Source organism: Oreochromis niloticus, unplaced genomic scaffold (genome assembly GCF_001858045.2).
Source record: "Oreochromis niloticus isolate F11D_XX unplaced genomic scaffold, O_niloticus_UMD_NMBU tig00007353_pilon, whole genome shotgun sequence".
NCBI classification, from domain to species: domain Eukaryota; kingdom Metazoa; phylum Chordata; class Actinopteri; order Cichliformes; family Cichlidae; genus Oreochromis; species Oreochromis niloticus.
The window spans coordinates 41,755-55,508 of NW_020328510.1; positions in this window are offsets into that span (position 1 = coordinate 41,755).

Consider the following 13,754-nt stretch of genomic DNA (forward strand, 5'->3'; position numbering starts at 1 on the left):
GACCTGAAACATAAGGAGATTGAAAGAAAGCGTTGTGAATCTGGAGGGAACCCCAGGTTTCCACGCCGGTGTGACGGACACTTAGAAGCGGGTGAGATGGATATCAGTGTGCAGGAGCCCAGGAACAGATCCAAGACCTGAAACATAAGGAGATTGAAAGAAAGCGTTGTGAAATCTGGAGGGAACCTCCAGGTTTCCACGCCGCTGTGAGGACTTACAAGCGGGTGAGATGGATATCAGAGTGCAGGAGCCCAGGAACAGATCCAAGACCTGAAACAAAGGAATTGAAAAGAAAGCGTTGTGAAATCTGGAGGGAACCTCCAGGTTTCCACGCCGGCTGTGACGGACACTTACAAGCGGGTGAGATGGATATCAGGTGCAGGAGCCCAGGAAGAGATCCAAACCTGAAACATAAGGAGAGTGGAAAGAAAGCGTTGTGCAATCTGGAGGGAACCTCCAGGTTCCACGCCGGCTGTGACGGACACTTAGAAGCGGGTGAGATGGATATCAGGTGCAGGAGCCCAGGAACAGATCCAAGACCTGAAACATAAGGAGATTGAAAGAAAGCGTTGTGAAATCTGGAGGGAACCTCCAGGTTTCCACGCCGGCTGTGACGGACATTAGAAGCGGGTGAGATGGATATCAGAGTGCAGGAGCCCAGGAACAGATCCAAGACTGAAACATAAGGAGATTGAAAAGAAAGCGTTGTGAATCTGGAGGGAACCTCCAGGTTTCCACGCCGGCTGTGCGGACACTTATAAGCAGGTGAGATGGATATCACAGTGCAGGAGCCCAGGAAGAGATCCAAAACCTGAAACATAAGGAGAGTGGAAAGAAAGCGTTGTGCAATCTGGAGGGAACCTCCAGGATTCCACGCCGGCTGTGACGGACACTTAGAAGCGGGTGAGATGGATATCAGAGTGCAGGAGCCCAGGAACAGATCCAAGACCTGAAACATAAGGAGATTGAAAAGAAAGCGTTGTGAAATCTGGAGGGAACCTCCAGGTTTCCACGCCGGCTGTGACGGACACTTAGAAGCGGGTGAGATGGATATCAGTGTGCAGGAGCCCAGGAACAGATCCAAGACCTGAAACATAAGGAGATTGAAAAGAAAGCGTTGTGAAATCTGGAGGGAACCTCCAGGTTTCCACGCCGGCTGTGACGGACACTTACAAGCGGGTGAGATGGATATCAGGTGCAGGAGCCCAGGAACAGATCCAAGACCTGAAACATAAGGAGATTGAAAAGAAAGCGTTGTGAAATCTGGAGGGAACCTCCAGGTTTCCACGCCGGCTGTGACGGACACTTATAAGCGGGTGAGATGGATATCAGAGTGCAGGAGCCCAGGAAGAGATCCAAGACCTGAAACATAAGGAGATTGAAAGAAAGCGTTGTGAATCTGGAGGGAACCTCCAGGTTTCCACGCCGGCTGTGACGGACACTTAGAAGCGGGTGAGATGGATATCAGAGTGCAGGAGCCCAGGAACAGATCCAAGACCTGAAACATAAGGAGATTGAAAAGAAAGCGTTGTGAAATCTGGAGGGAACCTCCAGGTTTCCACGCCGGCTGTGACGGACACTTAGAAGCGGGTGAGATGGATATCAGGTGCAGGAGCCCAGGAACAGATCCAAGACCTGAAACATAAGGAGATTGAAAGAAAGCGTTGTGAAATCTGGAGGGAACCTCCAGGTTTCCACGCCGGCTGTGACGGACACTTAGAAGCGGGTGAGATGGATATCAGGTGCAGGAGCCCAGGAACAGATCCAAGACCTGAAACATAAGGAGATTGAAAAGAAAGCGTTGTGAAATCTGGAGGGAACCTCCAGGTTTCCACGCCGGCTGTAGCGGACACTTAAAGCAGGTGAGATGGATATCACAGTGCAGGAGCCCAGGAAGAGATCCAAAACCTGAAACATAAGGAGAGTGGAAAGAAAGCGTTGTGCAATCTGGAGGGAACCTCCAGGTTTCCACGCCGGCTGTGACGGACACTTAGAAGCGGTGAGATGGATATCAGGTGCAGGAGCCCAGGAAAGATCCAAGACCTGAAACATAAGGAGATTGAAAGAAAGCGTTGTGAATCTGGAGGAACCTCCAGGTTTCCACGCCGGCTGTGACGGACACTTAGAAGCGGGTGAGATGGATATCAGAGTGCAGGAGCCCAGGAACAGATCCAAGACTGAAACATAAGGAGATTGAAAAGAAAGCGTTGTGAAATCTGGAGGGAACCTCCAGGTTTCCACGCCGGCTGTGACGGACACTTAGAAGCGGGTGAGATGGATATCAGTGTGCAGGAGCCCAGGAACAGATCCAAGACCTGAAACATAAGGAGATTGGAAAGAAAGCGTTGTGAAATCTGGAGGGAACCTCCAGGTTTCCACGCCGGCTGTGACGGACACTTAAAGCGGGTGAGATGGATATCAGGTGCAGGAGCCCAGGAACAGATCCAAGACCTGAAACATAAGGAGATTGAAAAGAAAGCGTTGTGAAATCTGGAGGGAACCTCCAGGTTTCCACGCCGGCTGTGACGGACACTTAAAGCGGTGAGATGGATATCAGAGTGCAGGAGCCCAGGAAGAGATCCAAGACCTGAAACATAAGGAGATGGAAAGAAAGCGTTGTGAAATCTGGAGGGAACCTCCAGGTTTCCACGCCGGCTGTGACGGACACTTAGAAGCGGGTGAGATGGATATCAGGTGCAGGAGCCCAGGAACAGATCCAAGACCTGAAACATAAGGAGATTGAAAGAAAGCGTTGTGAAATCTGGAGGGAACCTCCAGGTTTCCACGCCGGCTGTGACGGACACTTAGAAGCGGGTGAGATGGATATCAGAGTGCAGGAGCCCAGGAAAGATCCAAGACCTGAAACATAAGGAGATTGAAAGAAAGCGTTGTGAAATCTGGAGGGAACCTCCAGGTTTCCACGCCGGCTGTGACGGACACTTAGAAGCGGGTGAGATGGATATCAGAGTGCAGGAGCCCAGGAACAGATCCAAGACCTGAAACATAAGGAGATTGAAAGAAAGCGTTGTGAAATCTGGAGGGAACCTCCAGGTTTCCACGCCGGCTGTGACGGACACTTAGAAGCGGGTGAGATGGATATCAGGTGCAGGAGCCCAGGAACAGATCCAAGACCTGAAACATAAGGAGATTGAAAGAAAGCGTTGTGAAATCTGGAGGGAACCTCCAGGTTTCCACGCCGGCTGTGACGGACACTTAGAAGCGGGTGAGATGGATATCAGAGTGCAGGAGCCCAGGAACAGATCCAAGACCTGAAACATAAGGAGATGGAAAGAAAGCGTTGTGAATCTGGAGGGAACCTCCAGGTTTCCACGCCGGCTGTGACGGACACTTAGAAGCGGGTGAGATGGATATCAGGTGCAGGAGCCCAGGAACAGATCCAAGACCTGAAACATAAGGAGATTGAAAGAAAGCGTTGTGAAATCTGGAGGGAACCTCCAGGTTTCCACGCCGGCTGTGACGGACACTTAAAGCGGGTGAGATGGATATCAGAGTGCAGGAGCCCAGGAAAGATCCAAGACCTGAAACATAAGGAGATGAAAGAAAGCGTTGTGAAATCTGGAGGGAACCTCCAGGTTTCCACGCCGGCTGTGACGGACACTTAGAAGCGGTGAGATGGATATCAGAGTGCAGGAGCCCAGGAACAGATCCAAGACCTGAAACATAAGGAGATTGAAAAGAAAGCGTTGTGAAATCTGGAGGGAACCTCCAGGTTTCCACGCCGGCTGTGACGGACACTTAAAGCGGGTGAGATGGATATCAGGTGCAGGAGCCCAGGAAGAGATCCAAGACCTGAAACATAAGGAGATTGAAAGAAAGCGTTGTGAAATCTGGAGGGAACCTCCAGGTTTCCACGCCGGCTGTGACGGACACTTAGAAGCGGGTGAGATGGATATCAGAGTGCAGGAGCCCAGGAACAGATCCAAGACCTGAAACATAAGGAGATTGAAAAGAAAGCGTTGTGAAATCTGGAGGGAACCTCCAGGTTTCCACGCCGGCTGTGACGGACACTTAAAGCGGGTGAGATGGATATCAGGTGCAGGAGCCCAGGAACAGATCCAAGACCTGAAACATAAGGAGATTGAAAAGAAAGCGTTGTGAAATCTGGAGGGAACCTCCAGGTTTCCACGCCGGCTGTGACGGACACTTAGAAGCGGGTGAGATGGATATCAGAGTGCAGGAGCCCAGGAACAGATCCAAGACCTGAAACATAAGGAGATTGAAAAGAAAGCGTTGTGAAATCTGGAGGGAACCTCCAGGTTTCCACGCCGGCTGTGACGGACACTTAAAGCGGTGAGATGGATATCAGAGTGCAGGAGCCCAGGAAAGATCCAAGACCTGAAACATAAGGAGATTGAAAAGAAAGCGTTGTGAAATCTGGAGGGAACCTCCAGGTTTCCACGCCGGCTGTGACGGACACTTAGAAGCGGGTGAGATGGATATCAGTGTGCAGGAGCCCAGGAACAGATCCAAGACCTGAAACATAAGGAGATTGAAAAGAAAGCGTTGTGAAATCTGGAGGGAACCTCCAGGTTTCCACGCCGGCTGTGACGGACACTTAGAAGCGGGTGAGATGGATATCAGAGTGCAGGAGCCCAGGAACAGATCCAAGACCTGAAACATAAGGAGATTGAAAAGAAAGCGTTGTGAAATCTGGAGGGAACCTCCAGGTTTCCACGCCGGCTGTGACGGACACTTAGAAGCGGGTGAGATGGATATCAGAGTGCAGGAGCCCAGGAACAGATCCAAGACCTGAAACATAAGGAGATTGAAAGAAAGCGTTGTGAATCTGGAGGGAACCTCCAGGTTTCCACGCCGGCTGTGACGGACACTTAGAAGCGGGTGAGATGGATATCAGAGTGCAGGAGCCCAGGAACAGATCCAAGACCTGAAACATAAGGAGATTGAAAAGAAAGCGTTGTGAAATCTGGAGGGAACCTCCAGGTTTCCACGCCGGCTGTGACGGACACTTAAAGCGGGTGAGATGGATATCAGAGTGCAGGAGCCCAGGAACAGATCCAAGACCTGAAACATAAGGAGATTGAAAGAAAGCGTTGTGAAATCTGGAGGGAACCTCCAGGTTTCCACGCCGGCTGTGACGGACACTTAGAAGCGGGTGAGATGGATATCAGAGTGCAGGAGCCCAGGAACAGATCCAAGACCTGAAACATAAGGAGATTGAAAGAAAGCGTTGTGAAATCTGGAGGGAACCTCCAGGTTTCCACGCCGGCTGTGACGGACACTTAGAAGCGGGTGAGATGGATATCAGTGTGCAGGAGCCCAGGAACAGATCCAAGACCTGAAACATAAGGAGATTGAAAAGAAAGCGTTGTGAAATCTGGAGGGAACCTCCAGGTTTCCACGCCGGCTGTGACGGACACTTAGAAGCGGGTGAGATGGATATCAGGTGCAGGAGCCCAGGAACAGATCCAAGACCTGAAACATAAGGAGATTGGAAAGAAAGCGTTGTGAATCTGGAGGGAACCTCCAGGTTTCCACGCCGGCTGTGACGGACACTTAGAAGCGGGTGAGATGGATATCAGAGTGCAGGAGCCCAGGAACAGATCCAAGACCTGAAACATAAGGAGATTGAAAGAAAGCGTTGTGAAATCTGGAGGGAACCTCCAGGTTTCCACGCCGGCTGTGACGACACTTAAAGCGGTGAGATGGATATCAGGTGCAGGAGCCCAGGAAGAGATCCAAGACCTGAAACATAAGGAGATGGAAAGAAAGCGTTGTGAATCTGGAGGGAACCTCCAGGTTCCACGCCGGCTGTGACGGACACTTAGAAGCGGTGAGATGGATATCAGTGTGCAGGAGCCCAGGAACAGATCCAAGACCTGAAACATAAGGAGATTGAAAAGAAAGCGTTGTGAAATCTGGAGGGAACCTCCAGGTTTCCACGCCGGCTGTGACGGACACTTAGAAGCGGGTGAGATGGATATCAGAGTGCAGGAGCCCAGGAACAGATCCAAGACCTGAAACATAAGGAGATTGAAAAGAAAGCGTTGTGAATCTGGAGGGAACCTCCAGGTTTCCACGCCGGCTGTGACGGACACTTAGAAGCGGGTGAGATGGATATCAGAGTGCAGGAGCCCAGGAACAGATCCAAGACCTGAAACATAAGGAGATTGAAAGAAAGCGTTGTGAAATCTGGAGGGAACCTCCAGGTTTCCACGCCGGCTGTGACGGACACTTAGAAGCGGTGAGATGGATATCACAGTGCAGGAGCCCAGGAAAGATCCAAGACCTGAAACATAAGGAGATTGGAAAGAAAGCGTTGTGAATCTGGAGGGAACCTCCAGGTTTCCACGCCGGCTGTGACGGACACTTAGAAGCGGGTGAGATGGATATCAGGTGCAGGAGCCCAGGAACAGATCCAAGACCTGAAACATAAGGAGATTGAAAAGAAAGCGTTGTGAAATCTGGAGGGAACCTCCAGGTTTCCACGCCGGCTGTGACGGACACTTAGAAGCGGGTGAGATGGATATCAGAGTGCAGGAGCCCAGGAACAGATCCAAGACCTGAAACATAAGGAGATTGAAAAGAAAGCGTTGTGAAATCTGGAGGGAACCTCCAGGTTTCCACGCCGGCTGTGACGGACACTTAGAAGCGGGTGAGATGGATATCAGAGTGCAGGAGCCCAGGAACAGATCCAAGACCTGAAACATAAGGAGATTGAAAAGAAAGCGTTGTGAAATCTGGAGGGAACCTCCAGGTTTCCACGCCGGCTGTGACGGACACTTAGAAGCGGGTGAGATGGATATCAGTGTGCAGGAGCCCAGGAACAGATCCAAGACCTGAAACATAAGGAGATTGAAAAGAAAGCGTTGTGAAATCTGGAGGGAACCTCCAGGTTTCCACGCCGGCTGTGACGGACACTTAGAAGCGGGTGAGATGGATATCAGGTGCAGGAGCCCAGGAACAGATCCAAGACCTGAAACATAAGGAGATTGAAAAGAAAGCGTTGTGAAATCTGGAGGGAACCTCCAGGTTTCCACGCCGCTGTGACGGACACTTACAAGCGGGTGAGATGGATATCAGAGTGCAGGAGCCCAGGAACAGATCCAAGACCTGAAACATAAGGAGATTGAAAAGAAAGCGTTGTGAAATCTGGAGGGAACCTCCAGGTTTCCACGCCGGCTGTGACGGACACTTACAAGCGGGTGAGATGGATATCAGAGTGCAGGAGCCCAGGAAGAGATCCAAGACCTGAAACATAAGGAGATTGAAAAGAAAGCGTTGTGAAATCTGGAGGGAACCTCCAGGTTTCCACGCCGGCTGTGACGGACACTTAGAAGCGGTGAGATGGATATCAGTGTGCAGGAGCCCAGGAACAGATCCAAGACCTGAAACATAAGGAGATTGAAAAGAAAGCGTTGTGAAATCTGGAGGGAACCTCCAGGTTTCCACGCCGGCTGTGACGGACACTTAAAGCGGGTGAGATGGATATCAGAGTGCAGGAGCCCAGGAAGAGATCCAAAACCTGAAACATAAGGAGATTGAAAGAAAGCGTTGTGAAATCTGGAGGGAACCTCCAGGTTTCCACGCCGGCTGTGACGGACACTTAGAAGCGGGTGAGATGGATATCAGAGTGCAGGAGCCCAGGAACAGATCCAAGACCTGAAACATAAGGAGATTGAAAGAAAGCGTTGTGAAATCTGGAGGGAACCTCCAGGTTTCCACGCCGGCTGTGACGGACACTTAAAGCGGGTGAGATGGATATCAGAGTGCAGGAGCCCAGGAACAGATCCAAGACCTGAAACATAAGGAGATTGAAAGAAAGCGTTGTGAAATCTGGAGGGAACCTCCAGGTTTCCACGCCGGCTGTGACGGACACTTAGAAGCGGGTGAGATGGATATCAGAGTGCAGGAGCCCAGGAAAGATCCAAGACCTGAAACATAAGGAGATGAAAAGAAAGCGTTGTGAAATCTGGAGGGAACCTCCAGGTTTCCACGCCGGCTGTGACGGACACTTAGAAGCGGGTGAGATGGATATCAGAGTGCAGGAGCCCAGGAACAGATCCAAGACCTGAAACATAAGGAGATTGAAAAGAAAGCGTTGTGAAATCTGGAGGGAACCTCCAGGTTTCCACGCCGGCTGTGACGGACACTTAAAGCGGTGAGATGGATATCAAGTGCAGGAGCCCAGGAAGAGATCCAAGACCTGAAACATAAGGAGATGGAAAGAAAGCGTTGTGAAATCTGGAGGGAACCTCCAGGTTCCACGCCGGCTGTGACGGACACTTAGAAGCGGGTGAGATGGATATCAGAGTGCAGGAGCCCAGGAACAGATCCAAGACCTGAAACATAAGGAGATTGAAAAGAAAGCGTTGTGAAATCTGGAGGGAACCTCCAGGTTTCCACGCCGGCTGTGACGGACACTTAGAAGCGGGTGAGATGGATATCAGTGTGCAGGAGCCCAGGAACAGATCCAAGACCTGAAACATAAGGAGATTGGAAAGAAAGCGTTGTGAAATCTGGAGGGAACCTCCAGGTTTCCACGCCGGCTGTGACGGACACTTAGAAGCGGGTGAGATGGATATCAGAGTGCAGGAGCCCAGGAACAGATCCAAGACCTGAAACATAAGGAGATTGAAAAGAAAGCGTTGTGAAATCTGGAGGGAACCTCCAGGTTTCCACGCCGGCTGTGACGGACACTTAGAAGCGGGTGAGATGGATATCAGAGTGCAGGAGCCCAGGAAAGATCCAAGACCTGAAACATAAGGAGATTGAAAAGAAAGCGTTGTGAATCTGGAGGGAACCTCCAGGTTTCCACGCCGGCTGTGACGGACACTTAGAAGCGGTGAGATGGATATCAGAGTGCAGGAGCCCAGGAACAGATCCAAGACCTGAAACATAAGGAGATTGAAAGAAAGCGTTGTGAAATCTGGAGGGAACCTCCAGGTTTCCACGCCGGCTGTGACGGACACTTAAAGCGGTGAGATGGATATCAGAGTGCAGGAGCCCAGGAACAGATCCAAGACCTGAAACATAAGGAGATTGAAAGAAAGCGTTGTGAAATCTGGAGGGAACCTCCAGGTTTCCACGCCGGCTGTGACGGACACTTAGAAGCGGTGAGATGGATATCAGTGTGCAGGAGCCCAGGAACAGATCCAAGACCTGAAACATAAGGAGATTGAAAGAAAGCGTTGTGAAATCTGGAGGGAACCTCCAGGTTTCCACGCCGGCTGTGACGGACACTTAGAAGCGGGTGAGATGGATATCAGAGTGCAGGAGCCCAGGAACAGATCCAAGACTGAAACATAAGGAGATTGAAAAGAAAGCGTTGTGAAATCTGGAGGGAACCTCCAGGTTTCCACGCCGGCTGTGACGGACACTTAGAAGCGGGTGAGATGGATATCAGAGTGCAGGAGCCCAGGAACAGATCCAAGACCTGAAACATAAGGAGATTGAAAAGAAAGCGTTGTGAAATCTGGAGGGAACCTCCAGGTTTCCACGCCGGCTGTGACGGACACTTAGAAGCGGGTGAGATGGATATCAGTGTGCAGGAGCCCAGGAACAGATCCAAGACCTGAAACATAAGGAGATTGAAAGAAAGCGTTGTGAATCTGGAGGGAACCTCCAGGTTTCCACGCCGGCTGTGACGGACACTTAGAAGCGGGTGAGATGGATATCAGAGTGCAGGAGCCCAGGAACAGATCCAAGACCTGAAACATAAGGAGATTGAAAGAAAGCGTTGTGAAATCTGGAGGGAACCTCCAGGTTTCCACGCGGCTGTGAGGAACTTAAAGCGGGTGAGATGGATATCAGAGTGCAGGAGCCCAGGAACAGATCCAAGACCTGAAACATAAGGAATTGAAAGAAAGCGTTGTGAAATCTGGAGGGAACCTCCAGGTTTCCACGCCGGCTGTGACGGACACTTAAAGCGGGTGAGATGGATATCAGGTGCAGGAGCCCAGGAAGAGATCCAAGACCTGAAACATAAGGAGATTGAAAGAAAGCGTTGTGAAATCTGGAGGGAACCTCCAGGTTTCCACGCCGGCTGTGACGGACACTTAGAAGCGGTGAGATGGATATCAGTGTGCAGGAGCCCAGGAACAGATCCAAGACCTGAAACATAAGGAGATTGAAAAGAAAGCGTTGTGAAATCTGGAGGGAACCTCCAGGTTTCCACGCCGGCTGTGACGGACACTTAGAAGCGGGTGAGATGGATATCAGAGTGCAGGAGCCCAGGAACAGATCCAAGACCTGAAACATAAGGAGATTGAAAAGAAAGCGTTGTGAAATCTGGAGGGAACCTCCAGGTTTCCACGCCGGCTGTGACGGACACTTAAAGCGGGTGAGATGGATATCAGAGTGCAGGAGCCCAGGAAGAGATCCAAGACCTGAAACATAAGGAGATTGGAAAGAAAGCGTTGTGAAATCTGGAGGGAACCTCCAGGTTTCCACGCCGGCTGTGACGGACACTTAAAGCGGGTGAGATGGATATCAGAGTGCAGGAGCCCAGGAACAGATCCAAGACCTGAAACATAAGGAGATTGAAAGAAAGCGTTGTGAAATCTGGAGGGAACCTCCAGGTTTCCACGCCGGCTGTGACGGACACTTACAAGCGGGTGAGATGGATATCAGAGTGCAGGAGCCCAGGAAGAGATCCAAGACCTGAAACATAAGGAGATTGAAAGAAAGCGTTGTGAAATCTGGAGGGAACCTCCAGGTTTCCACGCCGGCTGTGACGGACACTTAGAAGCGGGTGAGATGGATATCAGTGTGCAGGAGCCCAGGAACAGATCCAAGACCTGAAACATAAGGAGATTGAAAAGAAAGCGTTGTGAAATCTGGAGGGAACCTCCAGGTTTCCACGCCGGCTGTGACGGACACTTAAAGCGGGTGAGATGGATATCAGAGTGCAGGAGCCCAGGAAGAGATCCAAGACCTGAAACATAAGGAGAGTGGAAAGAAAGCGTTGTGCAATCTGGAGGGAACCTCCAGGTTTCCACGCGGCTGTGACGGACACTTAGAAGCGGTGAGATGGATATCAGTGTGCAGGAGCCCAGGAACAGATCCAAGACCTGAAACATAAGGAGATTGAAAGAAAGCGTTGTGAAATCTGGAGGGAACCTCCAGGTTTCCACGCCGGCTGTGACGGACACTTAAAGCGGGTGAGATGGATATCAGAGTGCAGGAGCCCAGGAACAGATCCAAGACCTGAAACATAAGGAGATTGAAAGAAAGCGTTGTGAAATCTGGAGGGAACCTCCAGGTTTCCACGCCGGCTGTGACGGACACTTAAAGCGGTGAGATGGATATCAGAGTGCAGGAGCCCAGGAAGAGATCCAAGACCTGAAACATAAGGAGATGGAAAGAAAGCGTTGTGAATCTGGAGGGAACCTCCAGGTTTCCACGCCGGCTGTGACGGACACTTAGAAGCGGGTGAGATGGATATCAGGTGCAGGAGCCCAGGAACAGATCCAAGACCTGAAACATAAGGAGATTGAAAAGAAAGCGTTGTGAAATCTGGAGGGAACCTCCAGGTTTCCACGCCGGCTGTGACGGACACTTAAAGCGGTGAGATGGATATCAGAGTGCAGGAGCCCAGGAACAGATCCAAGACCTGAAACATAAGGAGATGAAAGAAAGCGTTGTGAAATCTGGAGGGAACCTCCAGGTTTCCACGCCGGCTGTGACGGACACTTAAAGCGGGTGAGATGGATATCAGGTGCAGGAGCCCAGGAAAGATCCAAGACCTGAAACATAAGGAGATGGAAAGAAAGCGTTGTGAAATCTGGAGGGAACCTCCAGGTTTCCACGCCGGCTGTGACGGACACTTAGAAGCGGTGAGATGGATACAGGTGCAGGAGCCCAGGAACAGATCCAAGACCTGAAACATAAGGAGATTGAAAGAAAGCGTTGTGAAATCTGGAGGGAACCTCCAGGTTTCCACGCCGGCTGTGACGGACACTTAGAAGCGGGTGAGATGGATATCAGGTGCAGGAGCCCAGGAACAGATCCAAGACCTGAAACATAAGGAGATGGAAAGAAAGCGTTGTGCAATCTGGAGGGAACCTCCAGGTTTCCACGCCGGCTGTGACGGACACTTAAAGCGGGTGAGATGGATATCAGGTGCAGGAGCCCAGGAACAGATCCAAGACCTGAAACATAAGGAGATGGAAAGAAAGCGTTGTGAAATCTGGAGGGAACCTCCAGGTTTCCACGCCGGCTGTGACGGACACTTAGAAGCGGGTGAGATGGATATCAGAGTGCAGGAGCCCAGGAACAGATCCAAGACTGAAACATAAGGAGATTGAAAGAAAGCGTTGTGAAATCTGGAGGGAACCTCCAGGTTTCCACGCCGGCTGTGACGGACACTTAAAGCGGGTGAGATGGATATCAGGTGCAGGAGCCCAGGAAAGATCCAAGACCTAAACATAAGGAGATGAAAGAAAGCGTTGTGAAATCTGGAGGGAACCTCCAGGTTTCCACGCCGGCTGTGACGGACACTTAAAGCGGGTGAGATGGATATCAGGTGCAGGAGCCCAGGAAGAGATCCAAGACCTGAAACATAAGGAGATGAAAGAAAGCGTTGTGAATCTGGAGGGAACCTCCAGGTTTCCACGCCGGCTGTGACGGACACTTAGAAGCGGGTGAGATGGATATCAGAGTGCAGGAGCCCAGGAACAGATCCAAGACCTGAAACAAAGGAGATGGAAAGAAAGCGTTGTGAATCTGGAGGGAACTCCAGGTTTCCACGCGGTGTGAGGACACTTAGAAGCGGGTGAGATGGATATCAGAGTGCAGGAGCCCAGGAACAGATCCAAGACCTGAAACATAAGGAGTGGAAAGAAAGCGTTGTGAAATCTGGAGGGAACCTCCAGGTTTCCACGCGGCTGTGACGGACACTTAGAAGCGGGTGAGATGGATATCAGAGTGCAGGAGCCCAGGAACAGATCCAAGACCTGAAACATAAGGAGATGAAAGAAAGCGTTTGAAATCTGGAGGAACCTCCAGGTTTCCACGCCGGCTGTGACGGACACTTAGAAGCGGGTGAGATGGATATCAGAGTGCAGGAGCCCAGGAACAGATCCAAGACTGAAACATAAGGAGATTTGAAAAGAAAGCGTTGTGAAATCTGGAGGGAACCTCCAGGTTTCCACGCCGGCTGTGACGGAACTTAGAAGCGGGTGAGATGGATATCAGGTGCAGGAGCCCAGGAACAGATCCAAGACCTGAAACATAAGGAGATGAAAGAAAGCGTTGTGAAATCTGGAGGGAACCTCCAGGTTCCACGCCGGCTGTGACGGAACTTACAAGCGGGTGAGATGGATATCAGGTGCAGGAGCCAGAAAGATCCAAGACCTGAAACAAAGGAGATGAAAGAAAGCGTTGTGAAATCTGGAGGGAACCTCCAGGTTTCCACGCGGCTGTGACGGACACTTAAAGCGGGTGAGATGGATATCAGGTGCAGGAGCCCAGGAACAGATCCAAGACCTGAAACATAAGGAGATTGAAAGAAAGCGTTGTGAAATCTGGAGGGAACCTCCAGGTTTCCACGCCGGCTGTGACGGACACTTAGAAGCGGGTGAGATGATATCAGAGTGCAGGAGCCCAGGAAGAGATCCAAGACCTGAAACAAAGGAGAGTGGAAAGAAAGCGTTGTGCAATCTGGAGGAACTCCAGGTTTCCACGCTGGTTGTGAGGACACTTAGAAGCGGGTGAGATGATATCAGTGCAGGAGCCCACAAACAGATCCAAGACCTGAAACATAAGGAGAGTGG